Consider the following 9,552-nt stretch of genomic DNA (forward strand, 5'->3'; position numbering starts at 1 on the left):
GATATGGAACGAAAACGAACCAGGCACTAAGACAAAGATCCCCCGTATAGCCTTAACAGACTGGTGGAGCAAGTGCTGTTAGTAAGCACCTATTAAGGCCGGAACGGTACACGAGGGGGTGGGTGGCCAGCACCACGCCCGGCCGCCTTTGTCTACCCAGTAGCGATGTTTTTACGCACCGCACCAGGTACTCATTTGAGGCTGAGTCAAACTAGGTGAGGCCCAGGACCGGTTCAGATCATTATCGTCACTGGTGTTGGCCGTGAACGGGAATCCAACTCGAGTCACCAGGTTCGTAGCGCAGCGTGCTAACCGCTACACTACCGCTCCGCACACACACACACATACACACGCGCGCAAAACAATCACCATATATTTTTGAATGAAATCTCGATACCCGCACGTATTAAACAATCCGAAATTGAATGTGCGGGTCTGCGGGGTGGGGTGGAGTGTGGGGAGGCGGATGGAGGATGTGGGGAGGTGAGTTGGGGAGTGGGGGGTGGGGGGTGAAAATGCGACACGCCTCTATCTAGCACTCACTGTGGGGGGCTGGAGGTGGGGAGGGGGGGGGGATGAGCGATGCTTGGCCCCGGGCTCGACACTGGGGGCACGTGGGGGCTGGGGGAAGAGGGGAAGGGGTATGGATGCTCATCCGAGCGATTAATTTCCCGATGTTTTTTTCGTTCCAGTTAAAACCTGGGGGGGGGGGGGGGGGAGGGGGGGGGGGGCGTCGCGCTCGGAAAAATTCGCCGAAACGATGCGAGAGGTGCAGTGGTGAGTGGTGAGTGGGGAGTGGTGAGTGGGGAGTGAGGAGTGGGGAGTGGGGAGTGGTGAGTGGGGAGTGGGGAGTGGTGAGTGGGGAGTGGTGAGTGGTACATGGTGAGTGGTGAGTGGGGAGTGGTGAGTGGTGAGTGGGGAGTGGTGAGTGGTGAGTGGGGAGTGGTGAGTGGTGAGTGGGGAGTGGGGAGTGGGGAGTGGTGAGTGGTGAGTGGGGAGTGGTGAGTGGGGAGTGGTGAGTGGGGAGTGGTGAGTGGGGAGTGGGGAGTGGTGAGTGGTGAGTGGTGAGTGGGGAGTGGTGAGTGGGGAGTGGGGAGTGGTGAGTGGGGAGTGGGGAGTGGTGAGTGGTGAGTGGGGAGTGGTGAGTGGGGAGTGGTGAGTGGTGAGTGGGGAGTGGTGAGTGGTGAGTGGGGAGTGGTGAGTGGGGAGTGGGGAGTGGGGAGTGGTGAGTGGGGAGTGGGGAGTGGTGAGTGGTGAGTGGGGAGTGGTGCGTGGTGAGTGGGGAGTGGTGAGTGGGGAGTGGTGAGTGGGGAGTGGTGAGTGGGGAGTGGTGAGTGGTGAGTGGGGAGTGGGGAGTGGTGCGTGGTGAGTGGGGAGTGGTGAGTGGGGAGTGGGGAGTGGTGCGTGGTGAGTGGGGGAGTGGTGAGTGGGGAGTGGTGAGTGGTGAGTGGGGAGTGGTGAGTGGTGAGTGGGGAGTGGTGAGTGGGGAGTGGGGAGTGGTGAGTGGGGAGTGGGGAGTGGTGAGTGGGGAGTGGGGAGTGGTGAGTGGTGAGTGGGGAGTGGGGAGTGGTGCGTGGGGAGTGGGGAGTGGTGAGTGGTGAGTGGGGAGTGGTGAGTGGGGAGTGGTGAGTGGGGAGTGGTGAGTGGTGAGTGGGGAGTGGTGAGTGGGGAGTGGGGAGTGGGGAGTGGTGAGTGGGGAGTGGTGAGTGGTGAGTGGTGAGTGGGGAGTGGTGAGTGGGGAGTGGTGAGTGGGGAGTGGTGAGTGGGGAGTGGTGAGTGGGGAGTGGTGAGTGGTGAGTGGGGAGTGGTGAGTGGTGAGTGGGGAGTGGTGAGTGGGGAGTGGTGAGTGGGGAGTGGTGAGTGGTGAGTGGGGAGTGGTGAGTGGGGAGTGGGGAGTGGGGAGTGGTGAGTGGGGAGTGGTGAGTGGTGAGTGGTGAGTGGGGAGTGGTGAGTGGTGAGTGGGGAGTGGTGAGTGGGGAGTGGTGAGTGGTGAGTGGGGAGTGGGGATGATGAGTGGGGAGTGGTGAGTGGTGAGTGGGGAGTGGTGAGTGGTGAGTGGGGAGTGGTGAGTGGTGAGTGGGGAGTGGTGAGTGGGGAGTGGTGAGTGGTGAGTGGTGAGTGGTGAGTGGGGAGTGGTGAGTGGGGAGTGGTGAGTGGGGAGTGGGGAGTGGGGAGTGGGGAGTGGTGAGTGGTGAGTGGGGAGTGGTGAGTGGGGAGTGGTGAGTGGTGAGTGGGGAGTGGTGAGTGGGGAGTGGTGAGTGGGGAGTGGGGAGTGGTGAGTGGTGAGTGGTGAGTGGGGAGTGGTGAGTGGGGAGTGGTGAGTGGGGAGTGGGGAGTGGTGAGTGGTGAGTGGGGAGTGGGGAGTGGTGAGTGGTGAGTGGGAGTGGTGCGTGGTGAGTGGGGAGTGGTGAGTGGGGAGTGGTGAGTGGTGAGTGGGGAGTGGGGAGTGGGGAGTGGTGAGTGGTGAGTGGTGAGTGGGGAGTGGTGCGTGGTGAGTGGGGAGTGGTGAGTGGGGAGTGGGGAGTGGTGCGTGGTGAGTGGGGAGTGGTGAGTGGGGAGTGGTGAGTGGTGAGTGGGGAGTGGTGAGTGGTGAGTGGGGAGTGGGGAGTGGGGAGTGGTGAGTGGTGAGTGGGGAGTGGGGAGTGGTGAGTGGTGAGTGGGGAGTGGGGAGTGGTGAGTGGGGAGTGGTGAGTGGTGAGTGGGGAGTGGTGAGTGGTGAGTGGGGAGTGGTGAGTGGGGAGTGGGGAGTGGTGAGTGGGGAGTGGTGAGTGGTGAGTGGGGAGTGGTGAGTGGTGAGTGGTGAGTGGGGAGTGGTGAGTGGGGAGTGGGGAGTGGTGAGTGGTGAGTGGGGAGTGGTGAGTGGGGAGTGGGGAGTGGTGCGTGGGGAGTGGGGAGTGGTGAGTGGTGAGTGGGGAGTGGTGAGTGGGGAGTGGTGAGTGGGGAGTGGTGAGTGGGGAGTGGTGAGTGGGGAGTGGGGAGTGGTGAGTGGTGAGTGGTGAGTGGGGAGTGGTGAGTGGGGAGTGGTGAGTGGGGAGTGGTGAGTGGTGAGTGGGGAGTGGTGAGTGGTGAGTGGGAAGTGGGGAGTGGTGAGTGGTGAGTGGGGAGTGGTGAGTGGTGAGTGGGGAGTGGGGAGTGGTGAGTGGGGAGTGGTGAGTGGTGAGTGGGGAGTGGTGAGTGGTGAGTGGTGAGTGGGGGAGTGGTGAGTGGTGAGTGGTGAGTGGGGAGTGGTGAGTGGGGAGTGGGGAGTGGTGAGTGGGGAGTGGTGAGTGGTGAGTGGTGCGTGGTGAGTGGGAGTGGGGAGTGGTGAGTGGTGAGTGGGGAGTGGTGAGTGGGGAGTGGGGAGTGGTGAGTGGTGAGTGGGGAGTGGTGAGTGGGGAGTGGTGAGTGGTGCGTGGTGAGTGGTGAGTGGGGAGTGGGGAGTGGTGAGTGGGGAGTGGTGAGTGGTGAGTGGGGAGTGGGGAGTGGTGAGTGGTGAGTGGGGAGTGGTGAGTGGTGCGTGGTGAGTGGTGAGTGGGGAGTGGGGAGTGGTGAGTGGGGAGTGGTGAGAGTGGTGAGTGGGGAGTGGTTGAGTGGGGAGTGGTGAGTGGTGAGTGGGGAGTGGTGCGTGGTGAGTGGGGAGTGGGGAGTGGTGAGTGGGGAGTGGGGGAGTGGTGAGTGGTGAGTGGTGCGTGGGTGAGTGGTGAGTGGTGAGTGGTGCGTGGTGAGTGGTGAGTGGGGAGTGGTGAGTGGGTAGTGGGGAGTAGTGAGTGGGGAGTGGTGAGTGGTGAGTGGTGCGTGGTGAGTGGTGAGTGGGGAGTGGGGAGTGGTGAGTGGTGAGTGGTGAGTGGGGAGTGGTGAGTGGGGAGTGGTGAGTGGTGCGTGGTGAGTGGTGAGTGGGGAGTGGGGAGTGGTGAGTGGGGAGTGGGGAGTGGGGAGTGGGAGTGAGTGGTGAGTGAGTGGTGAGTGGTGAGTGGTGCATGGTGAGTGGTGAGTGGGGAGTGGTGGTGAGTGGTGAGTGGCGAGTGGCGAGTGGGGAGTGGTGAGTGGTGAGTGGGGAGTGGTGAGTGGGGAGTGGGGGAGTGGTGAGTGGGGAGTGGTGAGTTGGTGAGTGGTGAGTGGGGAGTGGTGAATGGTGAGTGGGGAGTGGTGAGTGGTGAGTGGGGAGTGGGGAGTGGTGAGTGGGAGTGGTGCATGGGGAGTGGTGAGTGGTGAGTGGTGCGTGGTGAGTGGTGCATGGTGAGTGGGGAGTGGTGCATGGGGAGTGGTGAGTGGGGAGTGGTGAGTGGGGAGTGGTGAGTGGTGGTGAGTGGTGAGTGGGGAGTGGTGGTGAGTGGTGAGTGGGGAAGTGGGGAGTGAGTGGCGTGGTGAGTGGGGAGTGGTGAGTGGGGAGTGGTGAGTGGTGAGTGGGGAGTGGTGAGTGGGGGTGGGGAGTGGTGAGTGGTGAGTGGGGAGTGGTGCGTGGTGAGTGGGGAGTGGTGGGAGGTGGTGAGTGGGGAGTGGGGAGTGGTGCGTGGTGAGTGGGGAGTGGTGAGTGGGGAGTGGTGAGTGGTGAGTGGGGAGTGGTGAGTGGGGAGTGGGGAGTGGTGAGTGGTGAGTGGGGAGTGGTGCGTGGTGAGTGGGGAGTGGTGAGTGGGGAGTGGGGAGTGGTGCGTGGTGAGTGGTGAGTGGTGAGTGGGGAGTGGTGAGTGGTGAGTGGGGAGTGGTGAGTGGTGAGTGGGGAGTGGGAGTGGGGAGTGGGGAGTGGTGAGTGGTGAGTGGGGAGTGGGGAGTGGTGAGTGGGGAGTGGGGAGTGGTGAGTGGGGAGTGGTGAGTGGTGAGTGGGGAGTGGTGAGTGGTGAGTGGGGAGTGGTGAGTGGGGAGTGGGGAGTGGTGAGTGGGGAGTGGTGAGTGGTGAGTGGGGAGTGGGAGTGGTGAGTGGTGAGTGGGGAGTGGTGAGTGGGGAGTGGGGAGTGGTGAGTGGGGAGTGGGGAGTGGGAGTATTGAGTGGGGAGTGGGGAGTGGTGAGTGGTGAGTGGGGAGTGGTGAGTGGGGAGTGGGGAGTGGTGCGTGGGGAGTGGGGGGAGTGGTGAGTGGTGAGTGGGGAGTGGTGAGTGGGGAGTGGTGAGTGGGGAGTGGTGAGTGGTGAGTGGTGAGTGGGGAGTGGTGAGTGGGGAGTGGGGAGTGGGGAGTGGTGAGTGGGGAGTGGTGAGTGGTGAGTGGGGAGTGGTGAGTGGTGAGTGGGGAGTGGGAGTGGTGAGTGGGGAGTGGTGAGTGGGGAGTGGGAGTGGTGAGTGGTGAGTGGGAAGTGGTGAGTGGGGAGTGGTGAGTGTGGTGAGTGGGGAGTGGTGAGTGAGGTGAGTGGGGAGTGGGGAGTGGTGAGTGGTGAGTGGGAGTGGTGAGTGGGGAGTGGTGAGTGGGGAGTGGTGAGTGGGGAGTGGGGAGTGGTGAGTGGTGAGTGGGAGTGGGTGGAGTGTGCGTGGTGAGTGGTGAGTGGGGAGTGGGGAGTGGGAGTGGTGAGTGGGGAGTGTGGGAGTGGGGAGTGGGGAGTGGTGAGTGGGGAGTGGTGAGTGGTGAGTGGGGAGTGGTGAGTGGTGCGTGGTGAGTGGTGAGTGGGGAGAGGGGAGTGAGTGAGTGGTGAGTGGGGATGGTGAGTGGTGAGTGGGGAGTGGGGAGTGGGGAGTGGTGAGTGGTGAGTGGGGAGTGGTGAGTGGTGAGTGGGGAGTGGGGAGTGGTGAGTGGTGAGTGGGGAGTGGGAGTGGTGAGTGGTGAGTGGTGAGTGGGGAGTGGTGAGTGGTGAGTGGGGAGTGGTGCGTGGTGAGTGGGGAGTGGGGAGTGGTGAGTGGGGAGTGGGGAGTGGTGAGTGGTGAGTGGTGAGTGGTGAGTGGGGAGTGGTGGAGAGTGGGAGTGGGGGAGTGGTGAGTGGGGAGTGGTGAGTGGTGAGTGGTGCGTGGTGAGTGGTGAGTGGGGAGTGGGGAGTGGTGAGTGGTGAGTGGTGAGTGGGGAGTGGTGAGTGGGGAGTGGTGAGTGGTGAGTGGTGCGTGGTGAGTGGTGAGTGGGGAGTGGGGAGTGGTGAGTGGGGAGTGGGGAGTGGGGAGTGGTGAGTGGGGAGTGGTGAGTGGTGAGTGGTGCATGGTGAGTGGGGAGTGGTGAGTGGTGAGTGGTGAGTGGCGAGTGGCGAGTGGGGAGTGGTGAGTGGTGAGTGGGGAGTGGTGAGTGGTGAGTGGTGCGTGGTGAGTGGTGAGTGGGGAGTGGGGAGTGGTGAGTGGGGAGTGGGGAGTGGTGAGTGGGGAGTGGTGAGTGGTGAGTGGGGAGTGGTGAGTGGTGAGTGGGGAGTGGGGAGTGGTGAGTGGGGAGTGGTGCATGGGGAGTGGTGAGTGGTGAGTGGTGCGTGGTGAGTGGTGCATGGTGAGTGGGGAGTGGTGCATGGGGAGTGGTGAGTGGGGAGTGGTGAGTGGTGAGTGGGGAGTGGTGAGTGGTGAGTGGGGAGTGGTGAGTGGTGAGTGGTGAGTGGGGAGTGGTGAGTGGTGAGTGGGGAGTGTTTCGGGAAGGCGGTGAGTAGTGGGTGAGGTGTAGTGAGTGGGGCGTGTTGAGTGATGCTGACCACAACTACGAACCACTCACCACCTCTAACCGCTCACCACTTTACCAGATAGCGGCCCGTGTGGTTGTTGTGAGTGTAGCGACCCGTGTGGATGTTGTGAGTGTACCGACCCGTGTGGTTGTTGTGAGTGTAGCGACCCGTGTGGTTGTTGTGAGGGTACCATCCCGTGTGGTTGTTGTGAGTGTACCGACCCGTGTGGTTGTTGTGAGTGTAGCGACCCGTGTGGTTGTTGTGAGTGTACCAGCACGTGTGGTTGTTGTGAGTGTACCGGCCCGTGTGGTTGTTGTGAGTGTAGCGGCCCTGAGCCATTGCGCGCTGCACGAGGGGCAGGTGAACGGGGCTCTCGTGATGTACAGAATGCTCATTTGCATATTCATTACCCGCATTTTATTTTAGCCCCGAGTGACTACAGCAAACTGCCTTCATCAATCTCTCGTGGCAGCCTCATTAAGCCGGTGCGGGGGAGTCCCCCCCCCCCCACCCTCTCCACCACACCCCCACAACTCCGCCCCCCTCTTCCACCACCACCACCACATTGAATCCCACTTGCATACCCACACATACCCGGATACAAAGATTCCCCTGGCATAGCCTTGAACACCCCCACGTGCAGTTGCATAGGCGCGCGCACACACGCACACAGACTCACCGAATGATACGCACGCGCACACAGATACCCGCACGTACTTGCATACCTATACATAATTACGCACAGACACAAAGTCAAAACACACACATACACACAGACATACGTACACACATACATACAAAAAAAATAACCCAAAGACACAGATCCGCCGTATAGCCTTGACAGACTGTAGGGGCAAGTGCTGTTAGTGCTGGGTGGCCAGGACCATCCCCGAGCGCCTTTGTCTCCCTAGTGGCGATGTTTACACACCGCACCAGGCTTCTCATTCAAGGCTGAGTCAACCTGGGGGGTGGCCGGACCGATTCAGATAATCCTCACTGTTGGTGGCCGTGAGCGGGAATCGAACACGGGTCGCCGGGTTCGGAGCGCGGCGCGCTAACCGCTGCACCACCGCTCCCCAAACTCACGCACGCACGCGCGCACGAGTGGCATTGAATATCAACAACAACAACAACAACGATTATCAAAGCAACTCCATCGCTCCTGCTTGGCATCGTTCCCAACTGATGCGAGTCCCGCGCTCCTTTCCTGATTCCTCTTCCTCCGCTCACACGCGCCCACTCCACATTCCCTACCTATGCCGGGCCCGGCTCTTACAACCTCCCGTCTCTATGCCCTGCCCTCACTGTCTTCACCCTGGCCCTTCCACGTCCATCTCGTATCTTCCCCTCTCCCTCTGCTCCTCAAACACGTCCTGTATGTATGTATGTTAAACTTCTTTCGTACGTAGCCGGACGCGCCAGTCGGAGGTGCCGTGGGAAGGATTTAAAAGGACGTAGTTTCACAGTTGCTTCATAATATGAGGACGGAAGAGCGTTGCAGACGTCCACAGAAGCGCATCTGAAAGGGCGCGATGCAGTGGCCGTGAGCGAGTGAGTTAGTGAGCGAGTAAGTTAGTGAGTTAGTGAGCGATTGAGTGAATGAGTTAGTGAGCGATTGAGTTCATTAGTGAGCGAGTTAGTGAGCGAGTGAGTTAATGAGTTTGTGAGTTAGTGAACGATTAAATTAATTAGTGAGTGAGTTAGTGAGCGAGTTGGTGAGTTAGTGAGAGAGTTAGTGAGTGAGCGAGCGAGTGAGCGAGTGAGTGAAAAAGTGAGTTAGCGAGTGAGTTAGCGAGTGAGCGAGCGAGTGAGCGAGCGAGTGAGTGAGTTAGTGAGCGAGTGAGTTAGTGAGCGAGTGAGTGAGTGAGTTAGTGAGTTAGCGAGTGAGCGAGCGAGTGAGTTAATGAGTGAGTTAGTGAACGAGCGAGTGAGCGAGTGAGTTAGTGAGTGAGTTAGTGAGGGAGTGAGTTAGTGAGCGAGCGAGTGAGTTAGTGAATGAGTGAGTGAGTTAGTGAGCGAGTGAGTGAGTTAGTGAGCGAGTGAGTGAGTTAGTTAGCGAGTAAGTTAGTGAGTGAGTGAGTTAGTGACGGAGTGAGTTAGTCAGCGAGCGAGTGAGTTAGTGAATGAGTGAGTGAGTTAGTGAGCGAGCGAGCGAGTGAGCGAGCGAGTGAGTTAGTGAGTTAGTGAGGGAGTGAGTTAGTGAGCGAGTGAGTTAGTGAGCGAGTGAGTTAGTGAGTGAGTGAGTGAGTTAGTGAGCGAGTGAGTGAGTTAGTGAGCGAGTGAGTGAGGTAGTGAGCGAGTGAGTGAGTTAGTGAGTGAGTGAGTGACTTAGTGAGTGAGCGAGTGAGTCAGTGAGTGAGTGAGTTAGTGACCGAGTGATTGAGTTAGTGAGCGAGTGAGTGAGTTAGTGAGCGAGCGAGTGAGTTAGTGAGCGAGTGAGTTAGTGAGTTAACGAGTGAGTTAGTGAGCGAGTGAGTTAGTGAGCGAGTGAGTGAGCGAGCGAGTGAATTAGTGAGTTAGTGAGTTAGCGAGTGAATTATTGAGCGAGTGATTTAGTGAGTTAGTGAGTTAGCGAATGAATTAGTGAGCGAGTGAGTTAGTGATCGAGTGAGTTAGTGATCGAGTGAGTTAGTGAGCGAGTGAGTGAGTTAGTGAACGAGCGAGCGAGTTAGTGAGCGAGTGAGTTGGTAAGCGAGCGAGTGAGTTAGTGAGCGAGTGAGTGAGTTAGTTAGTGAGCGAGTGAGTGAGTTAGTGAGCGAGTGAGTGAGTTAGTGAGCGTGCGAGTGAGTTAGTGAGTGAGCGAATGATTGAGTTAGTGAGCGAGCGAGTGAGTTAGTGAGTGAGTGAGTTAGTGAGCGAGTGATTGAGTTAGTGAGCGAGTGAGTGAGTTAGTGAGCGAGTGAATTAGTGAGCGAGTGAGTTAGTGAGCGAGTGAGTGAGTGAGTGAGTTAACGAGTGAGTTAGTGAGCGAGTGAGTTAGTGAGCGAGTGAGTGAGCGAGCGAGTGAGTTAGTGAGTTAGCGA

This window comes from Petromyzon marinus, chromosome 25 (genome assembly GCF_048934315.1).
Source record: "Petromyzon marinus isolate PM22_M1 ecotype Great Lakes invasive population chromosome 25, UKy_Petmar_22M1.pri1.0, whole genome shotgun sequence".
NCBI lineage: Eukaryota > Metazoa > Chordata > Hyperoartia > Petromyzontiformes > Petromyzontidae > Petromyzon > Petromyzon marinus.